The 27,648-nt window shown below is 48.5% G+C and overlaps 1 pseudogene; it reads left to right on the top strand.

Moving 5' to 3' along the window:
- Positions 1-2,857: 2,857 nt before the first annotated feature.
- Positions 2,858-15,718, top strand: LOC102403918 (annotated as a pseudogene).
- The last annotated feature ends 11,930 nt before the right edge of the window (positions 15,719-27,648 follow it).

Genomic DNA, 27,648 nt, shown 5'->3' with positions numbered 1-27,648 from the left:
ATAGACGGCAGCCCACCAGGCTACCCCATCCCTGGGATTCTCCAGGCAAGAACACTGGAGTGGGTTGCCATTTCCTTCTCCAATGCATGAAAGTGAAAAGTGAAAGTGAAGTCACTCAGTCGTGTCCGACTCTCTGCGACCCCATGGACTGCAGCCTACCAGGCCCCTCCATCCATGGGATTTTCCAGGCAAGACTACTGGAGTGGGGTGCCATTGCCTTCTCCTACACACTAATAAATAATTAGAAGTCTGTCCACACCAAGGGCCAGAGAGGATATGCATCCAAGGGATCTCATATATATTTCTGGTGAGAGTGTAAACTGGTGCTGCTGTTTTGGGAAAAGCCTGGCACCACTCCTCCCAGCTCCTGCAGTCACATGTGCTTTGACCCAGCAGTCCCTCCGGCTGTTGAGACTGTGGGATGGAGAAAGGGCGCACAGACAGGAACCGGTGAGAACACAAGCATCAGAGTCGATGGAAGAGGCCGGCTGCAGGGGTGGAGAGCAGCTTTCCCACGCAAGAGATATAGAAGTCAGCCAAAGACTAGAGCGTGAACTTGTCATAAAATGTTATTCAAATGGTCAATAAACAAATTAAAATGTGCTCCACCTCTCAGGCTAGAAAACCACAGTAAGCACAATGAAGTGTCCCCACATACTCACTACAATGGCTGAAATGTTGAGGAGGATGTGGGGCAATTGGAACTCTCATGTGAGGCTTGTGGGTGTAAATTTGTACAGTCACTTTGGGAAATGCGTGGTTTTATAAAAAGAGATATGGCTGTCCCATTCCTGGGGACTCATTCAACAGAAATGTATGGAAATGTGAATCAAAGTCATGAACAGAATGCCCCTATGACTGCGTGATACATAGGAGAGTTGGGCAGTCAGTAGACCCTAAGAGCTCTAATCACAAGGAGAATTCTTTTCTTTTGTTTTTATTGTACTATGTAAGATGATGGATAATAGTGAAATCTATTGTGGTAGTCACGTCACAACATTTGTAAGTCACACCATAATACTGGATACCTTATGTTTCTACGGTAACGTATGTCAATTATTTCTCAAATAAATTTGAAAAAGAAAAATAGAAAAGAAAGCCCTCAGCTGCACAATTCGCAATAGCCAGAAACAGAAACACACCAAAAATCTTCAGTAGTAAGATACAAGAATTGTAGCTTATTCACACTGTGAAGTCCTATGTGTCAATGAGAACAAGCGTACCACAAATACACACAATTTGGATGACTCTCAAAATATAATCTTTTTTTTTTAAGTTTATTTTCTTTTTTAACTTTACAATATTGTATTGGTTTTGCCATATATCAACATGAATCCGCCACAGGTATACATGTGTTCCCCATCCTGAACCCTCCTCTCTCCTCCCTCCCTGTACCATCCCTCTGGGTCGTCCCAGTGCACCAGCCCCAAAAGAGTCAGTTCCAAAAGGCATATTGTGTAAGACTCACTTATTATAAAGCTCAAAGCAGAGACAAGGCTGTGTGAAGTTTGGGGAGAAGAGGAGTGATGGACAAGGTGTTATTTGTCAGTCAGAGTGGAGATCACACCAGTGTGTTCACTTTGGGACAATGCATCAGTCCTGCACTTAAGGTTTGTGCCTTTTCCTGTATGTTTGATGTATTTCAATTCAAAGTGTACATTTTAAAGGAGAGATTTAGGAGAACAGACTGAGAGAGGGGAATGGAAAGGGAAAGAAATAGTCCAGAGTGACTCTAAGGTTTTGGTCTGAGGAACCAGGTCATTGAGTCCCCTTTCCTGAGATGACAAAGAGCAGAGGAAAAGCTGGTCTGGGCAGGAGAGGGAAGGTCAAGTTCAGTTTTATTCAGGCTATGATGGAGGTGCTGAGAAGATTACCAGGGAGGATATCAGGTACCCAACTACATAGTCAAGTCTGGAGCCCAGAGGGAAGTCAGGCTGAAGATACAGTTTGGAAGTGTTTGTCCCGTAGACAGACTCCAAGGCCATGAGTCTGGATAAGGTCTCTGCTGGAAAGGAAGGAGGGTCCAATGGCTGAGAGGGACGGGAGGGCCCTCAAACACTTAGCCTGGTGAAGGATAAGAACAACTGTGGATATCCAGGGGCAGCCAGAGGGGCAAGAGGGAAACCAGGAGACTGTGGTGTCCACAGATCAAGTGGTTTCAAGGAGGAGGGAGGGACCAACTGTGTCTGAGGCTGCTGAGAGGTCAAGATGAGAACTGAGAATTGACCACCGGATTCAGCAGCGTGGAGACCGCTGGTGAACTTGTCAAGGGCAGTTCCATGGAACAGTGATGTCTGAAGGCTGGAGGAGGGAGGAGAGAATGGGAGGGGAGGGTGTGGAATGCAGACAGTTATTCCATGAGTTGTGCTATGCATGTGAGCCGAGGAATAGGGCACGAGATGGAGGAGATGGTGGGTCCAAGAGATTTATGATGGAAGCTATTACTGCATATTTGTGGAGGGGAATAGTGATCTGGCAAGAGAAAGAAGACAATTGTTTATTGCTGGGAGGGTATGAAGAGGACAGGACTGCACTGTACTTGGTGGTTCACCTGCCAAGAAATGGGCAAGATTTGACAAAAAATGATCTGGCAGATAAAGCATTGCTTACGGAAGCAAATGCATTTTTTCCCCTCCATCTCTACCTGGGTCTAGGGTAGTGGGTTCAAAGAATTCTCCTAGGAAAGAGGTCCTTGCCAAGCATGCGCAGGGAGGCATTGGGGCTGGGCTGGACTGGGCACTCACCCTCCCCAGCCCCCACAAACGCTTAGACAACCTCTGGCAGAAACAAAAGCCAGCAGGTGCCTCCAACCACGGCAGAGCTCAGAGAAGCCTCAGGAGCCAACAGAGGAGCCAGAATGGTGGAGTTTGTGCCCTTGTTTTTGCCATGGGAGCGCAGACTGCAGACCTTTGCGGTCCTGCAGTACGTCTTTGGCATCATTGCCCTGAGTAAGGGGACTGGGTTGGGGGACGGGAGACTGTGGGTTCCTGTCATTCCAGGTACACACAGTGTATTGATAGGACAAAGATGTAGGTCCTGAGGGGACTGCTGAGCCTACTGGCCCTCCTGGAGGCCTCTGCAGGGGGTGGGAATCTGTTGGGTCTGGGGGGTAGAAGCCCTCACCTGTGGCTTTGGGCAGGGTTCTTAGCCCTCCTGGGCTGTGGGTTCCACCTGAATACCAGGACAGGGACCCACCTCAAGATGCTTGGTGCTGTGAGGAAGGAATTGGTGATTCTGGGACATTTGGGCTGCTCAGACTGCTCAGACAGGATTGAGTTCTTGCTTTTCATTCAGAGAAGAGGAGACTGACTCTGGTGGGTGGGGAAAGAGAGGGGAATAGGGATGAACAGGAGGGGGAGTGAGGCAGGGGCCCATAGGGAATGGGCGAGTGAGAAGCACACCTGGGTCAGACTCTGGCTGGGCAACTGACGGGCTGTGGGATCCTGGAGGACCCATGCCAGGCCTCCCCGTGCCTCCATCTCATCATCTGCAGAATGGGCCCAAGGATGCTGACCTTATGAGGGAAGGGCTGTGGATGAAAGGCAGAAATGTGCTCACTCTTCTCAGCTCAGCCCTGGCCTGGCCCTGGGTAGGGAGTGAGAGGGTATGTGGGATCTAGTACCTGACCTATTCCCACAGTGAACATATCCATTATGACAGGAAGGCCACAAACATGCCAAGTTCAGCTGTGCTGAAGGGACCATTTTTGAGGAGGGCCCGGGATTGAGGACTGGGAAGGGAAAGTGACTGGCAGTGTGTGAGACTCTTCATCTCCCCTGCTGGCACCAGACTGGGTAGAAACTGCTCCCCCTGTAAGTGCTGGTGTTCAGCCTGTACACAGATGCCACTGCTGTGCTAAGTCACTTCAGTCCTATCCAACTCTTTGCGATCCCATGGACTGTAGTCCACCAGACTCCTCTGTCCATGGGATTTTCCAGGTAAGAATACTGAAGTGGGTTGCCATGACCTTTTCCAGGGGATCTTCCTGACCCAGGGATTGAACCTGCATCTCTTGCAGCTCCTGCATTGTAGGCAGATTCTTTACCACCGGTGCCACCTGGAAAGCCCTCTATCCTGGTGTTAAACTATGTACATACTCTGTACAGACTGCTCTACAGCCATTTCACACATTCACACACAAACTCACACACACACCGGCACCACAAACCCAGCACACACACCACACACATATACCAGGTGGTCCCTTAGAACCTCCCCCAACTTTAGCAGCTAAAATTTTCATCCCAAGTAAAGCCCCCCAGTTTCCTGCTCCCCACATCCCTGATGACTGACTTGTGTCTCTGTCTTAAGAGTCATTGAGCTTAGTCACTCAGTCATGTCTGGCTCTTTGTGATGCTTTTGGACCATAAGCCACCAGGCTCCTCCGTCCATGGGATTTTTCAGGCAAGAATACTGGGGTGGGTTGCCATTTCCTCCTCCAGAGGATCTTGCCAATCCAGGAATCAAATCCTGGTGTCCTGTGTCTCCTACATTGCAGGTGGATCCATTGAGATATCAGGGAAGCTCCTAAGGATCATTAGACATTTTAAATATCCCTGATTGCCCTCATTACACAGATGAGCAGAGAAGCTGAGTGCCTACATATCCAAAACTGCAAGTCTGGGCCCCTCTGCTTCCAAAGGAAGAAAGGGAAGGAGGCAGAGGGAGGATAAAGTGCTGAGAGTGTGGGAGGAGGTGTGGAGCATGGGGAGGAGGGTTACCCTAGGGCAGGGGACAAGTCCCTTGGCTCCTGGATGAAAGGCACTGGGGGTCCAGAACCAGGTAGACTGACACCTGGGGATCATGGAACATCATGGGGATGAGGAACATCTTTCTCACCTGGCCTTGGGGGAGCTTTGTGAGCAGGAGTGTTTCCTACTAGCTCTGCCCAGCCCCAGCTCAGCCCGGGACCTGGGAGTATCAGGAACAGCGCAGGGAGGTCAAGTAGCCCTGGACCTGGAGCTAGAGGGAGGGAAGTTGAGAAATAGGATGTGAGCCCACCAACGTCAGGAGCTTGTACCTTGTCCCTTATCCTGGGGACAAAGAGGACCTCCAGGAGGGCTTTAGGTATGGGAGGGACAAGGTTCAGTCTTTGGGTACAGGTCTCTGTGGCTGCATTTGGGGTTTCTACTCTGTCGACGGTTTAGGGGGTAGACTGATGATGGCAGAGAGTAGCCACAGTCTACATGAGGGGTCACCAAATTATGCCCCATGAACCAAACCCAGGTGACTGGTTATTTTTGTATTTGCACAGCCTATGAGCTAAGAATGGTTTTTACATTTTACATGATCTTGTGTCTATGTAATATCCTCCAAGTTGCCTTTTGAGCTGAGTGGCAAAGTCTAAAATATTTACAATCTGTCCCTTTAGGTAAATGATTGCCTCGCCTGGTCTAGGGAGGCTGAGGGTAGGTGGAAAGAAGGAACCTCTTTCCAGGCATAGTAGGAGATGGGTCTTCTGGGAAGGATTTAAAGGCTGACAGGAGATTAAGGGCTTTCGGTGGGGGAGTGAACCCCATACTTACATTGGACAGCTGGTTAACACTGGATGTAAAATATGCACTTGTGGGAGGAGCAAAGAAGTGGCCAGAGAGGTCAGCTGGGCCTGTCACCATGACCTCAGGGCATAGGTACCAATAGTTTCCAGTGGGTTACTTGTTCACTTTGCTTCCTTTCCTCTCCTCTGTAACTCTCACACCTCACACAGGAAGGTAAGTTCCATTCAAACAGTTGGTCTTGTTCTCAGCTGTGTTTCCAGATCCTAGAAGAGTTGAAGTCAATGAATGTTTGTTGAATGAATGAATGTTGGGAGCATGATGGAGCCAAAATAGTAGAACTGAATGGCAGGTCCCACCCCACTTGTTGTGTGAGCTTAGCCAATTTGCATACCCTCTCTAGGCTTGGTAAAGTGGGGTGATACATTTTCCCACTTGATAGTATGAGGTGAAAGAAGTCTCTTTCCTAAGTGACTGAAAAGACTCCCAAGTTTGGGTTTGGGGTAAGGGGGATGGTGAAGTGCAAGGAAGTCTTTCTGGTCAAGTGTAAATGACCAAAATGTGTTTTTTTCCTATTTTTTTCTAGTTAAAGCTAATATTTGCTGTTGTAACACATTCAAACAAAATGTGTGTCCAAAGTGAAAGATGTCCCCTAAATCCAACTCTCTGGGGAGCCACTAATAAAAACTTGATTTGATTATCTAGAACTGGCTTTCTGAAAGTGGGAAAAACCAAAACAGATTTTTAATTTTGCCCCAGGGCAGAAATCTAACTGGGTCATTGTTTTCTTCAAATTAAAAATTTGTAGTGAAAAAAATAAATAAAAATTTTTAATTAATTTATTTATTTTAATTGGAGGCTAATTACTTTACAATATTGTGGTGGTTTTTGCCATACATCAACATGAATCAGCCATGGATGCACATGTGTCCCCCAATCCTGAACCCCCCTCCCCACCTCCCTCCCCACCCCATCCCTCTGGATTGTCCCAGAGCATCAACTTTGAGTGCCCTGCTTCATGCATCAAACTTGCACTGGTCATCTGTTTTACATGTGGTAATAAATGTGTTTCAATGCTATTCTCTCAAATCATCCCACCCTCGCCTTCTCCCACAGAGTTCAAAAGTTCTTTACTTCTGTGTCTCTTTTGCTGTCTTGCATACAGGGTCACCGTTACCATCTTCCTAAATTCCATATATATGCATTCATATACTGTATTGGTGTTTCTCTTTCTGACTTACTTCTCTTTGTATAATAGGCTCTGATTTCATCCACCTCAGTTGAACTGACTCAAATGTGTTCTTTTTAATAGCTGAGTAATATTCCATTGTGTATATGTACCACAGCTTCCTTATCCATTCATCTTCCAATGGACATCTAGGTAACTTCCATATCCTAGCTATTGTAAACAATGCTGCAATGAACATTGGGGTACATGTGTCTCTTTCAACTCAGTAAATAAAATTGAAGTCAAATCCCGACCATCTTTCCCGTGGCATCCTTTCTCCATCCTCCGGATTTGAGACAGTCCGCTCCAGGAGGGCAGGCATTTTTGTGTGCTGTTCATGGCTATGCCACCAGCACCTGGAACATCACAGGTGCTCTGTGGGAAGTGAACATCTTGAGCCTCAACTTACTTTATCCAGATTCTGTATTTTACTACTGTTCAGACTGAGTCCAGAGTGCCTTCCTCCTGGAAGCCTGCTGGGAAAGAGCCCAGCTACCCTTCTTCCAAAAGGAATAGAAGTGGAAGCTGACCTTCTTAAGGAATTTGATTGCATGGTGTCAGGAGGAGAGAATGGGGTCTGGAAGGGGCAATATTCCCTGGAAATTAGGCTCCACTGGTATCTTAGCACCTGACTGTTGAGATGAAACCAGGTTAGCCTGTGGTAGGGACTGAGAATCAAAGATCAGATGGAAATTCCTCGTCAGGCCCAGTCCTAGCCCTACTGCACCCCCAACCTACAGTCCAGTCAGGTGTTGGCCTCTTCAACCTTCCTTCATTAGGAAAAGGCATGGCAGGCAGAGGAAACTGCACGAGCAAAAGCTAAGAGGTTGAAGGAGCTCAGGCAATCGGAGGAGCACTGAGCAGCTTAGTGTAGCTGAAGCTAGGGGGCCTGTGCATGAGGTAGGCTGGAGCAAGTTTCTTGAGGACCCTGAATGTCAGGCTGAGTTGCTTGGGCTGTGCCTCAAAGTCATGAGAAGTTTAAGTAGAGGGAGGAATCTGGTGGGATTTATCTACAGAAAGATGGACAGCGAGTGTACAGGAGGAGGGCTGGGCAGAAAGAATGTCTCCATTTCTCTGAGGTCCCAAAGAATGATAACTAGAAACAATTTATGCAGTCACTGGGCTACTGGGAATTTATTGAGCACTTGGGAAAGAAAGACTTAACAGACAGGGAGGGAAAGGGAAGGGAAAACCAGAGTGAATGAGGCAGCGTGGTACAGTGGGAACAAGTGAGTTTGGAGTTAGTTCTGGTGTCAAATCCAGGGTCCCAGTGTGGCACATCCTCGACTGCATTTTCTCCTCCTTGGAGTACTGGGGAGGCTGACCTGTTCCCCCCGGGGTGAGGGCTGGACAGGACAGTGCTGCCAGTGCTGGGCGTATGGGGAGAGTGCATCCTTCACCCTGGCCATTAGTGCCCACTAATGCTCCTGCTTCCCTTCCCAGCCTTTATCTGCTATGTGGTCTTCATAGGCCTCCTGTTCACAAGATTCTGGATCTTCACTACCCTGTATGGCACCTGGTGGTACCTGGACAGAGACACGCCATGGCATGGAGGCAGGCACATCCAGGCCTTCAGGTCCTGGATCTTATGGAAGTACGTAAAAGACTATTTCCCTATCTGGGTGAGTAATGGAGCTATCCGGGTAGTGGCCAGGACTGTAGTGCCCCACGTGGCACTACTTCCCCCCATGGGGAAGTGTGATCCTGTGTGCAGTGAGTAGGGTACTGGGCTGGGAGAGACAAACCAGGTTTCCACCACTAGGTGGCCTGGAAGAGAGTCCAGCCTCTGTCTGCCCATGGTTTTCCATCTGCAGAGATGTAGGGCCGATATGAGGATTGATGAATGAATAGGATTTGAAGGAGTCTTGTGGGCCATCTAGTGTGACACACATATGTAACTTACCTGCACCTCTCAGCAGCCATGCTTGAGGGTGCAGGTAATGAAGTCATGTCCTTAGGGATCTTCTGGCCTTATAGTTCGTCATATAAGGAGACAAGCACCCAGGAGAGAGGAAGGTGTGACCAAGGTCACACAGGAAGTTCTTTTACTAGTTTTACAATTAGTGCCTTTCTGGGTAGAAAAGCAAAACAGAGAGCCCTAAACTGGTTCTCAGGTTCTATCCTGTTGCATCTAGGTATGGTATGCATTCTTAGAAAGCCTTTCCTGTTCTGATCTCAGTTTCTCCATGTATCCCCTAAGCAGTCTGCTCCCTCCTACTCTGAGTGCCTCTGATTCTCTGACTCGGGGCTCCTCATGGCCATTGTGAAGTCCTGACCATGAACCCAAAGATCAGTCCTGATGGAAGAAAAAGTATTGATCTGACCAACTCCATTCTGCTCTTTCCTTTATCACAGAGAGAATAAACTCAGTTTGTAATCAGCAAGGAAAGGATGCCTCATTGACCAGATAGGGCAGGGAAGGCAGAAGGGAAACAGTGCCAGGCAAGGGCAGGCAGCTGTCCTCTGCACACAGGAGAGAAGAAATATTTAGAGTGTATTCTTTGGGCCTGGGCAGAAAAAGTTCTAATACCATGTGTGCAACCTACCTACTGCCTACCTTACTGAGTATAATAAAATAGCCTTTCTGAGCCTCCATTTCTTCATATGTAGAGATGATACAGCATACATCATTGGGTTGTGTGGATTCCATGAGACATCAGGTCATCCTGGAGACCTCAGGACAGCATCTGGCTCTCTTTACAACTGGAGTTACTGTCAAGTACATGACTGGGAAAAAAAAATGATGCTGAGCAATTCTGTGCCTGTCCTTTGCACCCCCTTCCTTCCTTCCTTCGTGAGGTTCCAGAGGGATTTCTCAGCCGTAAAACTGTTGACAGTGGTGGGACATCGAGCTTGATTTGCAGAAATTCCACCTGCACAGTGTTCAGGACTGTTGCCCACTGGAGTCTTCGGGCATCGCCGTATCCACAGGAGGGGCAGTAGCACCAAGTGGCCAGCAGAGAGAGCTATGACATGCACTTTGCCTCACCTGGCCTGGGCTGGGAGCCTGCAAATTTTAGACCTAACCATCTTCCAGGAGACCCTTCAACATGTCCACACATATTTATAATACAGGTCCTTCAGGGATCTTGGGGAGGACAAGATATTCGTGGTCCCAGGTAGGGAGCCCCCTCTCTGTTGGTGCTCCCCCACATTCATATGCCTCTGCACTCTGTGTCAAATATGCGTGTATTTCTGAACTTTCTTCACTTTTTTTTTTTTTTTGAAGCAAGGAATACAACTTCACTTTCATGCATTGGAGAAGGAAATGGCAACCCACTCCAGTATTCTTGCCTGGAGAATCCCAGGGAGAGAGGAGCCTGGTAGGAGGCCGTCTATGGGGTCGCACAGAGTCGGACATGACTGAAGCGACTTAGCAGCAGCAGCAGGCATCCTAGAAGATGGCAGGCTAGTGCCGTAGAGTATCATCTTATCTAGGTCTGAATGCCAGTTTCTTTTATAGACAGAGAAGAGTAGGAGATGAGGAAAGTGAAAGTGAAAATAACGTTGCTCAGTCGTGTCCGACTCTTTGCGACCCCATGGACTGTAGCCTACCAGGTTCCTCTGTCCATGGGATTTTCCAGGCAAGGGTACTGGAGTGAACTTCCTTCAATTCTTACTGATTTAATGACCTAAAGTCTATTGGTAGAATTATAAGCAATTTTAGAAATTTAGAATTTAATTTAGAATTATAAGCAAATTTATATTATAAGCAATTATAATATTGCTTATAAATATTATATTTTAATTGCTTATGTTTAATTATAATTATATCATAAAATTATTATGATTATTAAATATTGATTATATTTATATATAATTATTATATATTTTAAATTATAATTATTATATATTATAAGCAATTTAGAATTATAAGCAAATTTAGAAAACTATTTTAGTGTATTGGATCTTTCTAAGTACACCGTATGGCCTTCCTAATGACCTAACAGTGGAGAACCAGGCAATGTTTCCCCTAGGACAAGTTGCCTCCACCTCATGCTGATGATAAGTCCAGGAGCTGGGTTTCTCTGTGAAGACTTCATTATCCTGGAGCAGCAATGTCTACACAGGCCAAGGCCTGAGCAGAGGTGCAGTGCTGTGGGCAGCCTGTGAACTGGTGTCAGGAAGTGCCGCAGACTTGGCATGACACGCCCCTGACCCTCCCCACCCACACCTGTGGGCATCACTAGGGACTTCATGCTCCTCCTCCCAGCCCCTACCTTCAGCACCCTGGGGTCTCTTACACTGAGTCATAGCGACTCAGGGGTCCAGCCCTCCATCTGGGACAGAACCCCAGCTGCCACAGTCCTTGGAGAGATGCTCACTCTCTCTTGTGATGGCTCCTTTATTCTGGGTGGGCTCTGCCTGGGACAAGGTCTCTCTTCACATAGGACAGGGGCTTGTGAAGAGATCCCATCACCATCCCATACCTCTGCCTTGGGCAGGAGGCCTTCCTTCCCTGGTGGGCTGTATTGGCTTCATCCATTCATGAGTCCGCTCTCTCTCCCTCTTCATTTCACAGTCTCCCAGAGCATCTCCTCTGCTCCAGGCCTGCAGTGGGGACAAGGATCCTCAGGTAGGCCATCTCTAATCTCAGGACACTCACATGGGGGTGTGATAGCACTTGGGCACAGTAGAGACATAGAAGAGGTCAGCACAGAAGGTCAGCACAGAATGTCAGAACAGAGACCGGGGAGGGCACAAGGTGCAACCCTGTTCACCAGGCCACCATCCCTGCAGCTGGTCAAGACTGCCAAGCTGGACCCCTCCCAGAACTACCTCACTGCCTACCACCCCCACGGGATCATGGGCATTGGAACTGTTACCAACCTGTGCACGGAGGGCACAGGCTTCTCCTCGATCTTCCCTGGTATCCACCCACATCTTATGACACTGAACGTGTTTTTCCAGATCCCCTTCGTCAGGGATTACATCATGTTAGGGGGTAAGGCTTCCGACCGTTGGATTGCCCAGGTATATGAGGGCTGGAGACATGAGGGGGGTTTTTAGGAAGGGCTGCCAACAATCAGAACTTCCTCTAAGAGCATGTATATTTGAAAGGAGGTTAGATATAAGGAAGCACTTCCCACAGTTCTGTGCCCAGCAATGAGCTTGGTGAGGGGTTGTGTGGAGAGAAAGGACTCTGTCCCAGTCCTCAGGGAGCTCCCAGCTGGGAGAGGGGAGCCCAGGGTACACTGCCCCTGCTCCCCACAGTCCCTGCCCCCTTTATCCAGTATCTAACCACCATCCTTTCTCCCCAGGGCTGGTCTCAGCAGAGAAGGAGAGCGCTGCTCACATTCTGAGCAGGGAAGGAGGCAGCAACCTGCTGTCCATCGTTGTGGGAGACGTCCAGGAGTCACTGGATGCCAGGCCTGGAGCCTACAAGCTGGTGCTGCAGAACCGCAAGGGCTTCATCAGGCTCGCCCTGATGCACGGGTATCAGGGAGAGGGCTCTTAGCTCAGCTGGAGATTGACAAAGGTTGTATTTTGCTGGAAAGACTGAGAGATGAATGTAAATCCTATTTTGGCAAGAGATGCTCAGTCCATTCACAGTGAAGATTCTATTTTGGTGATAGATGTACTGTGCTGCGCTATGCTTAGTCACTCAGTAGTGTCCAATTTTTTGTGAACCTATGGACGGTAGCCCACCAGGCTCCTCTCTCCATGGAGATTCTCCAGGCAAAAATACTGGAGTTGGTTGCCTTGCCCTCCTCCAGGGGATCTGCCCAACCCAGGGATCAAACCCACATCTCCCACATTGCAGGTATTCTTTGCCATCTGAGTCACTGAGCCCTAGATGTATTGTGTCGTGCCCAAATACCCAGAGGATTCTAGAAGGGAGACTTGGTGATCAAAGGGACTAGATGTGAAGGGTCATAATGCCCACAGTTGACATTAGATCTGAGACCTAAGGCTTCTGTGAGAATGGAGTTTATGAAGTAGCTTAAAGCTATTCTCCTACCCTGAAGCACTCTTTAAGAATATAAGCTAGCTGGGGCAGAAGAGAATTTTCAAGAAAGTTTGCAGATGTTTTAAATCAGAGAGGACTCTCGGCAGCATTCTGGTCTTCCTGCCACAGTGTAATGGGGAGGTGATGGCCCCAAGAGGAGGCAGTAGCTGCTTGAGTCATAAAGCAAGGCTGTGGCAGGTCTGAGAGACACGCGAGGCCTCCTACTTTTGGTCCAGGGCTCTGTCCTCTGCTCCAGCTCCCACTCACTATGTCCCTGCAGGAAGCTAGTGACCAGCTTGTGCCTTCTTGCCCCTCCACATGCTCTCTCTCTTGTCTCCTTCTAGGGCAGCTCTGGTGCTGATCTTCTCCTTTGGAGAGAATGACATGTTTGACCAGATTGAGAACTCTCCTGGCTCCTGGTTGCACTGGTTCCAGGAACAAATTCTGAAGATCGTGGGAGCTTCCATTCTGCACTTTTATGGCTGTGGTGTTTTACAGTTTTGGTCTTATTCCCTGCTGCCGGCCCATCAACACTGTGGGTAAGCCAAGAACCCAGGCTGGGAGGGGTTGGGTTACAGGGCAAAGGACTTGGGCTTGGGCTGAAGGGGAATGGAAATGGGCCAGACACATCCTTGTCCTCCTGGAATTCAGGTTCTATGCTGGGAAATGGACATACTAGCAAGTAACCCAGATGCAAGGCATCTGAGGTGAGAAGAGTAACAGGGGCGTAAAGAGCAGTTGCCATTACTGATAACTGAGCACCTACTGTGCCAGGTACTGCACTGCCTACTTATACGCAGCTGCTCAGTTGTCCCCACAACCTTGGAAGCAAAAACTATCATCCTCATTTTATTGATCGCAAAATGAGACCTCTAGAAGGTAAATCATTTCCAAAAGATGACCCTGCATTTGAGTAACACAACTGAGATTTGAGTCAGGATCTACTTGACTTTTACTATGCCAGAGGAAGGAGTTTTTATTTCTGAGAAGACAATCCCATAAGGCTTATTGGAGAAGACGGATATAAGGGAAGTGCACTCCAGGTCTGTTAGAACTGTGTATAGTAGCAATCATCAGGCTACAAAGGAGAGCCTGAAGAAATTTCCTATACATAATGGGCATGGGCTTTAGTGCATGGATTTAACACCATCTTTTCAGTTATTTGGTCATCTCATTTGCTCTCCTCTTGGATTCCAACTATCTTCCAAAGGCAAAGCTTGTAATAAGAGGCCTGTTTATCTCCATTCACCCAGTTACCTTTAGCTGGGTCCAGGAAGTCAAGAGTTTCCCTGGATTTGGGGGTAATATTTTCAGGAATGTTACAGGGCTGCTGCCTCCAGATGACTCTGAAGAGAAGACATGACAGCTGCTTTCTGAGCCAGATAGAACCAGAGGAAGGAAGTTGATAGGGCCTCCTATTTCCTCCTTAGAATGGGGGGCACTGCCCTCTAGCATAGCAGGAGAGAGGGAAGTAGGGTGCTTGGAGTGTGGGCCACCTCCTTCCAGACATTTGGGCATGTCCAGTGATGGCATCTGAGATTCCCACGTCCACATGTCCCTGAGACCAAGAGCACATTCCCAGGGCTCACAACCCAACAATGATTCTGCCTAGCTATGTGACATTAAACAAGTTACTTAAGCTCCCTGAGGTGAGTTTAACACCTCAGCTGTCAAACAGTAATAAAGCAAGTTCTATCCCTGTAGGATTGCTAGGAGGATAAAAAGAGATCATGCATTAAAGTATCTAATACATTGCCTAGCAGGAGGTCATGCAGCCTGTGGCATTTGATCATCAGAGCTTGGAGTTGCCCTAATATCTAGATTAGGTCACCCAAAATACAACTGGAAGGGAGGCAGTACAGGCACCTTCCAGCAGGTGTGACCACTGGCACGGGGTCCTGGCCCATGGGATCCTGGGACTCCAGTGGTTCACCCACATCTGTGTCTTGCAGTGGGGAAGCCCATCGAGGTGCAGAAGATACTGCATCCCTCCAAGGAGGAGGTGGACAGGCTGTACCAGTGCTACATGAAGGAGCTGGAAAACCTCTTTGAAGCCCACAAGCTCAAGTACAACGTCCCCAGAGACCAACACTTGGAGTTCTGCTGAGCTGACACGCTGCCCCAAAGGGCAGGGCTGGACTGGGGAGGATGGAGGGAAGGTGTTGTGATCCCAGAAGGCTTCCTGGAGGTGTCTGTTGAACACATCTCCAGAGCCTTCACTGACTCCTGCATCTCCACCCCATGCCAGGCTCTGGGTCACAGTTGGCTCCATGGCAGAGGAAACCAGACTGGCATGAGGGATTTACTCTCCTGCACTGACTCCTCTGTAATGGGCCCTCTCCTTGGTTCTGCCCACCTGAGAAATGGGAGAGATACTGGGAGAGAATCATGTCTCTGTCTCTGTCCTCTGTGGTCCTGTCGCTCAATGAGCAGGACAAAGAGCAGCTCCAGGTAGCAGGTTTATCTTCCTCTGCTTTGAGTGACAGCTGGAAGCAGCCACCAGCTGCAGCCCTTTCTCCTACAAGTTCCCTCATCCTGCATCCTGCCTGTCCCATCTCCTTCCTCCCTGAGCTGGAGAGGAGGGGGAGATCACAATCCCCTAACTCATCCTGGCACCTTTGAGTTTCTGAGTCCTCTGAGCCCCGGGCTGGCAGCCAGAGGGAGATCCAGAAGTTGGGGAAACAGAACTGGGCTCTGTCACTGGCTAAATGACTGTGCCCTAACATCTTCATCCTCCTTCTGACGCTTAGTTTCCCTGAGTGACCAAGATGAACTTTGACCTCAATTCTGAGGTCACATTAGCTGAGAACTTCAATGGCAGTTCCTACTCATTCAGCCCTAACAGTGGCATGGAATCGGGGCTCCATAAATTTCAATTCAACAATTGAAAGATTCTGGGAATTCCCTAGGAGTTCCATGGTTAGGACTCTGCACTTTCACTGTCAGGGCCCAGGTTCAACCCCTGGTAGGGGAACTAACATCCCTCAAGCCACTCAGTGTGGCAAAACAAAACAACACAAAAAACAATTGAAAGATTCCATTTAATCTTTTTCTCAATCCTTCTACCTCCAACCAGGAAAGAAAAGAAAGAAAGGAAGTGAAAAAGTGAAGTCGCTCAGTCGTGTCCGACTCTTTGCGACCCCATGGACTGCAGCCCACCAGGCTCCTCCATCCATGGGATTCTCCAGGCAAGAATACTAGAGTGGGCTGCCATTCCCTTCTCCAGGGGATCTTCCTGACCCAGGGATTGAACCCAGGTCTCCCACATTGCAGGCAGATGCTTTAACCTTTGAGCCACCAGGGAAGCCCCAACCAGGAGGGCTGGTCAAAAGCTCACCTTTGATCCCCAGCCTGGCCCCTAGCCCTGCTGTCCTGTGCCCCCTTCCCAGATGGTGGCTCAGATGGGCCAGAGAATGGCATGTTGCCTCTTTCTTCCTAAGCAGTCAACTCCAACTTGCCACCTCTGGCCTATTCTGTAGGAGACAAAGGTTGTATTATGTAAAGAAACAAGGCAGACGAGCCAGAGAAGGAAGGCCACACATGAGGAGTGAATGATCTTATGCATCTGCAAGAAGAGAAGGTGGGGCCAAGCCCTGATGAGGAGAATTCTGGGTTCCTAGGTCTGGGACACAGGTCATTAGTGAGGGACAGGATGTAGGGTGGGACAGGATGATAGCATAGGACCAGAACTGTGAACCCCCACACCTGGAGTAGGAAAATAAGTCTTCTCCCTCCATAAGCTAATCACAGCAATAACTGTAAATGCGGGGCACTTCAAGAATGTAAATTTGGGTCCAAGCTTAGCCCAACCCTTTTCAGTGACTGTGGGCAAGTCTCATCCCCCACAAACCTTAGTTTTGCTATCAGAGAAACAAGCATGACAACATGAAGCTTGAGTCTTGGGAGTGGAACACATATAATGAGATAATTTGCCATTTCACATACTGTGAGAAACGGTTGGCGGGGAGGAGAGTGTAACCAGGAATCAGGTCATAAATGTGCCCAGCATCTCATAATGGCCTGTTCCGACACTATGAAGTGGGTGCTATAGGGTCCCAAGCGAAGTAGGAATCAAGAGCAGGGGGGTTGAGAGAGGGAGTGATGGTTTCCACCAGGGGAAGAGGGAGGAAGTGGCAGGTGGGTGTGCCATGAAGAAAGGGCAGGATTTGCCAGGAGAGAAGTACCTGGAAGGCAAGTACCTGGCAGTAGAAAGCTACAGCTTTCTACTGCTTGTATTGAACCACTGCAGACCTTAGTGGCTGAAAGCAGCCAGGATTTATTGTGTCCACATCTCTGTGGGTGGCTGGGTGGTTCTTAGTCTTAACCCAGGCTCTCCTGCAGCTGAGTTCAGTGGTGGTGTGGCTGAAGTTGGCGGCAGCTGGGGGTCTGAATGACTGACCTCTCCTTGGGTAGGCATAGGGCCCCTCTTTCTCTACTGATCTGACTTTTCACATTCATGGTGACTGGTTTCCAAAGGATGACAGCAAGGCTGCAACATCTACTAAGTCCTCTAGGCATGACTTGCACAATTTTGCTTGCGTCTGTCAAAGCAAGTCCTGAGGCTGCTCTAGATTCAAAGGGAGAGGAATAGGCTTCTCCTCTGTGTGGCAGGAACAGCAAGTCATGCTCAAAATGGTGGGACACAGGTAGTGACACTTGGGCCCCTCTTTGAAAACAGTTTACCAATAAGTGTACGTGGAAACTTGCCAGGCCCCCTTCTCCCACATCACCTGGCCCTCCCTGAGTGTGACCACGACAAAGCCCTACTTTACCCTGAGGGTCTCGGCTCCATTCCCCATCGATGCCCATCCCCATCTTGCTTGGGGTCTCTCCATTGGCTCTCCAAGGGCTCTCCATTGCTTCTGGAACTTGTATCAGCCTGGATCCCAGCAGGGACCAGTTGCCATGTTGCAGTTAGGAAAATGCAAGGTGATTTGGGGCTTCCCTGGTGGCTCAGTAGTAAAGAATATGCCTGCAATGCGGGAGACCTGGGTTCAATTCCTGGGCCAGGGAGATTTCCTGGAGAAGACAATGGCTACCCACTCCAGTATTCCTGCCTGGAGAATTCCGTGGACAGTGGAGCCTGTCGGGTCCCAGCCCATGGAATCACAAAGAGTCAGAAATGACTGCGGGACTGACGTTAACACTTAATAATGAAATCTCTCTAAGGCAATTTTAACTAAGAAACAATTCTCTGAGGAGCATGCAGGGGGTGGGAAAGCCCACAAGATCATGCAGTTATCCAGGGCTGTGGCAGAGGTAAAGGGCTACTACCGCCCTGAAACCTACAAGGACAAGAGGAGGCAGCAGTGGCCTGAAACTGGAGGGCCTGAAACTGAAATGCAGGGGCCAGGTTGGTGGAGGAGCACAGGAGCACCCTGACTCTGCAGGGATAGAGCCTTCCCACCTCACTCTCCTTCCTCCATCACCCGCCAAGTCTCCCGATTGCCTGAACCCATGTGGAAGCTAGAGGGTACCCAGGCCCTTGGGATACAGTCTATGGAGTGATCTCTCTGCAGAAAGCAGGGTGGACACACATGGAGAGTAGGTCTAAATGTGTCAACGGAAGACAGAAGGTGTCCGCATCCAAGCCCGAGCTTCTTTTCCCACCATCCCCAGCCTCCACCGTCTCATCCAGGTCTCCATCCTCCTCCACCTGCTCCTCCTCCTCCCTTGGCCTTCAACTCCCATCGTATGGATGAGATGGTGGTTTCCACTGGGTTCACAAGACTTTCTCTTCCTCTGCTGTTGACTCAGCACTGGGTTCTCACTGGCGGGGAGGGAAGGTGCCAGTACTGCTCCTGCCTCCAGGGCTTCTCTCTAGCTAGCCTACACCCAGCACCTGAGTCTTCTCCTCAAATAAAACCCAGCCTGTAAATGATCTCTATGTAAATGTAAATGATATGCCTAAACTCCACCTCAGCCTGGCTTTCAAGGCCCTTTCAAACCTGTCCTACAAACCTGCCCAGTTTCACCTCCCAGATCCTCTCCCCTCCAGCCCACTCTTGCCTGCCCCGCACACTCAGTCTTACAGAACGCAGGCTGCTCACACAGGCTGTGTCTTAGGACCCTTTCCCTGGACCCTCTGTTTCCTCCATTTGGTCAAATAAAGGACACCTCCGTTGTCAGACCTCAGTACACTCCACCCACCTTCAAATCCAGCTCTCCCACCCCACCGCCCTCAATCCCAGCTAGTTACCCATCTTGTGAGCTGACTTGTGGGCAGGGCCACTAGTGGGTGAGTGGATACCATGTTGCCAGGGGACTGGACCCTGAGGCCAGACCACATCCTTATTGCCCCCAGCACCCACCCAGCCCCGACACAGGACCTAGGCACCTCAGTATCCCCAGTGACTGTGGGAAGTTGCATAAATGTTTCACATGGCACCTCCTCTCGGGCCTCACAGGCCAGACCTGGGGAGGGGTGAGAGAGAGACCAGTACTAGACTCTCAGGTGATTAAACTGGTTCTCTGTTGGTTTAGATCTAATGTTCCAAAACTAAGCTGCTTTTACACAACCAACATTTACTGTCTCACAGTTTCTGAAGGTCAGTGTTGTGGAGTTGCTAGGCTGTGGGCCTGAACACAGGTGTCTCATAAGGAGGCAGCCAAGCTGTTGCAGGGGCTACATTCTCAAAACCTTGAGTGGGGCTGGAGGATCCACTCCCAGGCTTGCTCCTGTGGCCACTGGCAGCAGGCATCTATGCATCACATGTGGGGTTTTCCATGGGGCTGCAAACTGTCTATGACACTGCTTCTCCCGGAGTAAACGAATCACGAGGAAGAGAGAGAGAGAAAGAGACATAGAAACAGAGGGAAAAGGCACAAAAAGAAGCCACACTGCCTTCTATGAGCTAACTAACCTGAATCACTATCAGTTCAGCCTCTGTATCCTATCTGTTTGATGCCTGGCTCTAAGTCCAGCCCACCCTCCGTATGAGATTTTGGTATTTGCAGATTAAGTCACTGTGGGCGTCTTGGAGGATAGCAAGTGATAGCCCACGAGCCCTCAGAGACTAGATTAGGCAACCCCAATGCTGTGGGTGTTGCAGGAGGCTGTCTGCCAGGAGGACACAGGCTGAGATGCCCCAGGTGGGACAAAGATGTGAGCATAGGTCAGAGGTGGAAATCATGACTGTGAGTCCAGGCCTGGCTGGGATGCAGTAGAAGATGACCATCAGACTTAGGGCATTTGGATGGGGAATGGGATGTGGGAAGCCAGGGAGGCTAGACAGAAGGATTTTCCCCCTTGTACACAGTAATGTTGGAGGCTCTATTTGATGACCTCAGTCACACAAGGAGGGAGCAGTGAGACTGATCTCAGAGGAGGGCTGCCTGGAGAGGTACCCGAGCAGGAACAGCCACACTGGACTCTGCGTGGACAGAGTGTCCGTTCATGTGTTCAACACTGATGCTGGGCTGTTTGTTAAGCAGTCAACCTCCCCATGGATACAGCAATCCAGGAGCTGCAGAGCAAGAGTCCAATACTATACAGCAACTACTCCCTGACACCCCCTCAGTGTCCCCAGCTTGCCCAAGAGGCTTTGCCCTTGTGAGAAGATCTCCCACCAACACACAGGCAGACTCACACAGCCCGAGGAGCACAAGATATGTGAGATGTGGTAGAGATACTCAGAGGCCCTCAGGGTTGGGCAGAACTAGAGTCGCCTCCAGAAATCAGGCCACCCTTTGACCTGGAAGAAATTCTCAGACATCATTTCTCACAAGGCACAAAGGGTGTGCTGGGGCCAAGCCTGGTGACACTGCTTGATGGTGACCAGTGGGACAAAGGTCAGCCAGCACAGCTCTACCACCAGCCACATGGCCTGAACCAACCTCACCCTCTCAGGAGGACTGGGCTTTGCTAGAGATCAGGTGGAGGCAGAGGTGCGATCATGGGAGCTGCTAAGGGAGCAAAGGCAGAGAGGAGAGGGCAGAGCACATGTGGGTGAGACTTCCTGGTGAGGGTCAGGGTCAAGGTGAGGTTAGGGAACAGGAGGCTGAGGTTTAGGCCTTTGTTCAGCAAAGTTCTATTGAGATAGAGGGGGATCAGGGCAGACGGTGTCCCTGAGGATGCCTGGCCTGCTGTCTGGAGGAACTACTGTCCAGTCCAGGGGTCAAGAATTGATACCCAGGTATGGAGGAGCCCTGGGAGGTTCTTGAGCAGGAGCAGGTCATGGGGCAGTGGATGGGGGCAGATGGAGGGGCAGTGGATCCCTCAGGCTGGACTGAGCATGTGTCTTAGTGACCCCACAGCAGGGCAGAGTCAGCTCCCTGAGCCACTTTCTAAGAACCTCCTACCTACAAGAGTCCATGTGGATGCTTCACAGCTGCACGATATCACTTTTACCAGTGGTTGGCAGGGCCAAGCTCCCTCCTGAGGCTCTCAAGGAGAATCTGTTTCCTTGCATTTTCCAGCTTCTAGAGCTACAGAGTTGGACACGACTGAAGCGACTTAGCAGCAGCAGCAGCAGCAGTAACAGCAGCAGCAGCAGCAGAGCTACATGTGTTTCTTGGCTCATGGCTCTTTCTCCATCTTCAAAGCCAGATAAGAAGCACCTTCAAATCTCTCTCTGTTTCCATTTTCACGTTACCTTCTCCTTTCTTGTTGTCGTTTATAGTTCTTGTTTAGTTGTTCAGTCATGTCCAACTCTTTTGTGACCCCATAGACTGTAGCCCCCATAGATTGTAGACTGTAATCAAGATTGCTGGGAGAAATATCAATAACCTCAGATATGCAGCTGACACCACGCTTATGGCAGAAAGTGCAGAAGAACTAAAGAGCCTCTTGATGAAACTGAAAGAGGAGAGTGAAAAAGCTGGCTTAAAACTCAACATTCAAAAGGTCATGGCATCCAGCCCCATCATTTCATGGCAAATAAATGGGGAAACAGTGGAAACAGTTAGAGACTTCATTTTTGGAGGCTCCAAAATCACTGTAGATGGTGACTATAGCCATGAAATTTTTTAAAAGACACTTGCTCCTTGAAAGAAAAGCTATGACCAACCTAGATAGTATACTAAAAAGCAGAGACATTACTTTGCCAACAAAGGTCCATCTGGTCAAAGCTATGGTTTTTCCAGTAGTCATGTATGGATGTGAGGATTGGACTATAAAGAAAGCTCAGTGCCAAAGAATTGATGCTTGAACTGTGGTGTTGGAGAAGACTCTTGAGAGTCCCTTGGACAGCAAGGAGATCCAACCATTCCATCCTAAAGGAAATCAGTCCTGAATACATATATTTCATACCTAACTTTTCCTGAGATGCTGAGAAAGATTGAAGGGTGGAGGAGATGGGGACGACAGAGGATGAGATGGTTGGATGGCATCACCGACTCAATGGACATGAGTTTGAGCAAGCTCTGGGAGTTGGTGTTGAACAGGGAAATCTGGTGTGCTGAAGTCCATGGGGTCACAAAGAGTCAGACACGACTGAGCAACTGAACTGAACTAAGACTGTAGCCTGCCAGGCTACTCTGTCCATGGGATTCTCCAGGCAAGAATACTAGAGTGGGTTGCCATTTCCTTCTCCAGAGGATCTTCCCAACCCAGGGATCAAACCTGCTACTCCTGCATTGGCAGGCAGATTCTTTACCACTGAGCCACAAGGGAGTGATCTAGTCAAATCTCTGTCTGTGTCTTTCTTATACTGATACATGTGATTGATTTAGAGCCCATCCAGATACTCCAGGATAATCTACTCATCTAAGGATCCTTAGTTTAATCACATATGCAAAAACCCCTTTTCTCTTCAGTTAAGGTAATATTCACAAGGCTAGGGATTATAACATGGATATCTTTTGAGACGACTCCATTTTTACTCCTAATAGATGACAAGCAAGTTTATTCATTCTCTTGAAGCCTCAGATTCCTCATCAGGAAAAGTTAGGTATGAAATATATGTAAATTTGGAGGCCTGATCTGCCCTGGACCACCAGCTGGGGAAATCAGGAGCCTGAAGAGCATCTTTTTCCCATGTGCTCCGGCTCCCAATATTAGCCAGAGATCGTGGCAAGGATAGGGTTGTATAGGGAAAGGATCCCCAGCTGTGAATCCTGAGATTTGTATTCAAATACCAGCGCTTGCAACATGATCTCACAGATTACTTTCCATATCTGGAATATTTTGCTTTCCTAAGAAAGTCATGTATGTTAGTCCTGCCCTGGGAGAATGCTGGGCAGGGACCTCTTAGGTCCCTGTTACCCTGAGATATTATGGTTACAGACCTTCACATTTGTGGGATCTTCCTGTTGCTAAGGGCTCTCAGTCCCTGCTGGCAGCAAGGGTAATTTTCACTGATTCTCCTGGATGTGGTGACAACCCTTAAAGGATGACGGGGTGGAGGAGGTCCATTGTGGTGGGACTAGAGACCCTCCTAGTCTCTCACTTGCTTCCGCCCAGTCCCCCTGGTCTAGACCAGAGTGAGCAAACTATGGTCAGTTGTTGAACAACCTGTGAGCTAAGAATGACTTGTGCAGGTGAACATTTGCCATCACTTGATTGTAGGGGACACTGACTGAACCCCAGTTAGGTGAATGTCATCCTTTGAAATTTCTGCCCTTCTCAATAGTAGACCTCTGCTGCTGCTGCTGCTAAGTCGCTTCAGTCGTGTCCGATTCTGTGCGACCCCATAGACGGCAGCCCATCAGGCTTCCCATCCCTGGGATTCTCCAGGCAAGAACACTGGAGTGGGTTGCCATTTCCTTCTCCAATGCATGAAAGTGAAAAGTGAAAGTGAAGTCGCTCAGTCGTGTCCGACTCTTAGCGACCCCATGGACTGCAGCCTACCAGGCTCCTCTGTCCATGGGATTTTCCAGGCAAGAGTACTGGAGCGGGGTGCCATTGCCTAAATAAAAAAGAAAGAAAGAAAGAAAACTGCATTAAATTACTTTGAATACTATGTATTATAATTTAGAGAACATTTCTTCCTTTCTTATTATATGAGTATCTATGTAAAGTCCTTCCTTGGCCAGCCCCACTAATCAGCTGCCCTACATTCCACTCAGATTAGTCTCAAGCGATCCCCAGATCCACCCTGCACTTGGAGCCATAAGGATCTCCCAGTGCAGGTCTGACACCATCAGTCCCCTGATAAAAACTGCCCAGTGGATTCTCTGGGTTCTTAGGATGTCTCTGGTCCCTTGGCCTGCTTACCGCCCTTTGCATCGTGAGCTCTGCCTTCCTCACCAACTACTCCCTACTCTCCTTCAGCCTTGCTGAGCTTTCTCCAGTTCCTAGGGCATCATACTTCCCTTAGTGCCAGCATTTTGCAGAGACTGTTCCCTCTGCCAGAAAGCCCTTTCACCCACTCCCATTTCACTTGGTCTTTCAGGAGTGCTTTCAGACACCACCTCCTCCAGAAAGCTTTCCCTGATCCCACCCCCTGAAGTCCATCAGGTCTCTCCTCTGGGCTTCCATAGTCCCCTGATTCCTTTCAGCAGTGCACTTGTCCAATCTTTTTAAATATCTATGACTTCCATCAGCCAAGAAGGCTCTTGGAGCCAGGGTCACTTTGATTATGAACTGATGGCCTTGCTTCCCACTGGCCACGTTTCTGCTGGCCCCTGACACTTGGGGAAGACATGGGTTACATGTCAGGGATGAGGGTGCATATCAGGGGCCTTGTTTCACCCCTACCCTGTATGCAGAGCCTCATTTGTAGAATGAGGTCGATATGCCCCTGACTCTCAATGGACTAAGCTTGGGTCAAAGGTATGAGTGGAACCTTGGGGACAGGGACAGGGAAGGAAGTAGCAGCTGAGCTCCCAACGTTTAAAAATCATCCAGAGTGACTCCAGACAGGTATAAGCCTAGGGTCTGGATTGTGTTAGTTTTCCCAGGTGGCACAGTGGTAAAGAATCTGCCTGTGAATGCAGGAGATGCAAGAGACTTGAGTTTGATCCCTGGGTCAGGAAGATACCTGGAGGAGGAAATGGCAACCCACTCTAGTATTTTTGCCTGGAGAATTTCATGGACAGTGGAGCCTGGCTGGGCTATAGTCCACAGGATCGGAAAAAGTCAGCCATGACTGAGCGACTGAGCACTGGACTGCATGATCTGGGCCATTCACGCTAAAAGTCACTCTTCTGTGAAAGCTGCTAGCAGCCTGGCTCTGGACCCTGGCCTAGCCCCTACTTCCCCCTCCCTTGAGGGTCAAGAAGAAACAAGATGGCCATACTTTAGGCGTGAGCTCAGCAATACGCATGTGGAACAGATTGTGAAAGTCTATGGGTATGTTTCTTCACAAGGATAAGTTTCTTCATTGAGGCTCCTGTAATTGTCTGAACACACCCCATCATGAGTCTGTGTTAGCAAGTCTGTGTGCACCAGTTGCCCAACCTCCATAATCACTCACACAAGTGTGTTCCTGGATCATGTATTTGACTGCACAGAGTTGAACGCATGGATCTGTGCATCTGCAAAGCAGGAGTTGAGATGGTAGAGGAGAGTTAAGACCCTTAGTCCTGTCAGACTGTGACATCCTGCTCCCTGGGGCTCCCCTGATGCTGTACCCTGCAATCTCACTCCAAAGCTCCACCTCACCTGCAGCTTCAGGCTCCCAGATATCAGTGCCCTCACCCTGCTGCTGTCCATCCAGGGCTGCTGGGGGAGACTTGGGGTCCTGAAACATGAGGATGAATTGAGAGGACACTGTGGTTGCTCCACCAGATTCCCTTCACCCTGACTCTGAACCCTGTTCTGGGCTTCAGGGGGGCAAAACTGGGAGGCACTTGAGGTGAAATGAACAAAATCTAGTCCTTCCTTCCTCAGAGGAGACCTTGTACAGTAGAAAAGCCTCCATTCCAGAATACAGGACTCTTGATCCCAAAGGCACCTGTGCCATCGTCTGGCTGAGTAACTTCAGAGAGTCAGCTGACACTCTGAGGGCCTCAGTGTCCCCATCTGTGAAGCCAGCAATGGAGCACAGTGAATATGCCATTCAGAGCACAGGGTTCAAGCTGCAAACCCACCTATGCATGTGACACTCTCATTACGAAGGAACCAGCAGCTCATTTCCTCAGCAGCTGCATTTCCCCTGTGTCCTGGAGATGCCCGAGGACTGACCTCAGGCTTGTGATGACAGAGGGTAATCACAGAGCCTTGGGCAGTCCTGCCCACAGTCAGTTTTGGGGACTGGTGACTATTTTTGTTCATGTTATGGACCATAACAGTATTGTGTAACTGACTTGTCAATGTGTTCTTGTTGACTTGACACAACCACCTTAACCTTGTAAAACCAGAGGACTTTGCCCAAAGGATGCACCATCTGGTGGAGGGAGAGTTAAAAGGGTTTCCCTTCTTTCTGTCCAACTAGCCCCACCTCTAATGTTGCCTTGGCTTCAGGAAAAAACAACAACAACAACAACAGATTTCCCAGGAGCCCCAGGCCAGGGCTGGAGCCTAGCAGGTCCTCAGGATAGGTGGACTAATAGGGTGAGGATGGTGTGTGTGTGTGTGAGTATCTGACAGAATTCGCTGTAGGGCACAGCCCAACCGTGTTTCCTATACTCTTTCTGAAGTGAATAGAAATGACACAGGTTTAACTCTGTGTTGTTTTTCATGGCCTAAAATGTAACTGATCTTGTCAAATTTCTTTCCAACCTTTCAAATTATTGTAAAATATAAGTAACCTAAAATTTACTATCTAAACCATTTTGAAGTGTACAGTTCAGTGGCATTAAGTACATTTACATAATTGCAGCCCTCACCACCAACCATCTCCAGAATTCTTTTCACCTTATAAAAGTGAACTCTGTATCCATTATATAAACATTCCTTATTACTAGTTTAGTGATAGACATGAGATCCACATTGGATCAATTGGAGGAAATCCTAGACTTTAGCTGGAACTACATGTAAAGAGTCACTCTTTGTTTTACTGAACTGTTATGTGAGAGACCATGAGGCTACTGTTGTTAGTGACCATCTTTGCCATCACTGGGGGAGGCCACATGCTTAAGGTTGGAACAAACTCAGAGAAAATCAGAAGAGGATGCAGGATTCCAGTGATGTCTGTGGAAGACTGCAGTTGATTCCCGGAACCCGTTCTCTCTTTCTGCCTTTTGGGAACAGAAGCCACCACATTTTAGTTGGGCTCTTAGTTGTCCAACCAGAAACAACATTTTCCATCTTCCCTGCAGTGAAGAGCAATTGTATGCAATTCCAGGCCACTTCCTTAAAGAAGTTGTTTAGGTACAAGTTTCTCTTTCTCCTCCCCTAGCATAGAATGTGAATGTGGTAGACTTACATTTCCATCTGGAGGTTAAGGAGACTATGCAATGGTGGCTAAGAATGCTCTAGTATCAGGGTTTAGCCCCGGGTCTGGGAGGATAGAGAACAAGATAGACGAAACCTGTCTTGGGTGACCTCCTAGAACTGAGCTCTCTCAGCAACCTTGGACCAACTGCCTGCTTCTGCACTGTAGTGTGAGAAAAAATTACACTTTTCTTTTGTCTGAACCACAAACTGGTCTCTGTTGAGTTTTTTAGTCATCTGAGCACATGGATTTGGTCATGCTTGAACTAATTTGAGGTACATGAAAACAGTGTGGAACTAAGATACATGTAAGATGGGAGGGAGTGATCAGAGTTAAAGTATTCTAAAGTCCTTTGTTGTTTGTTAGGAGAGTAGATGTATTGATTAACATATTAACCTGAACATTTATATTAACTAAAGATACACATTGAAAGAAAGAAAAGGGATCAGACAGCTTTACTAAGGTTAGAAAAGGCACAAAACAAAAAAAAATGGCAAATAATAAATAGAATGTAAGGTGGTAATAATATTTCCAAATATGTTAGCAATTGGATAAATGCAAATGATAAAAATTTTCTTGATAAAAGAGAATGTCAGAGGCAGAAAAACACTTAAATAAAATTAAATGTAGGTACACATCACGTGCAGGAGACATATTTTAACATAATGACACATAAATATGGGAGAAATTATAGAAAAGGTGTAGTAGGTAAATATT

This window comes from Bubalus bubalis, chromosome 16 (genome assembly GCF_019923935.1).
Source record: "Bubalus bubalis isolate 160015118507 breed Murrah chromosome 16, NDDB_SH_1, whole genome shotgun sequence".
In the NCBI taxonomy this organism is placed as follows: domain Eukaryota; kingdom Metazoa; phylum Chordata; class Mammalia; order Artiodactyla; family Bovidae; genus Bubalus; species Bubalus bubalis.
Note: the sequence above shows the minus strand (reverse complement) of the source record. Positions and strands in the feature narration are given on the sequence as shown.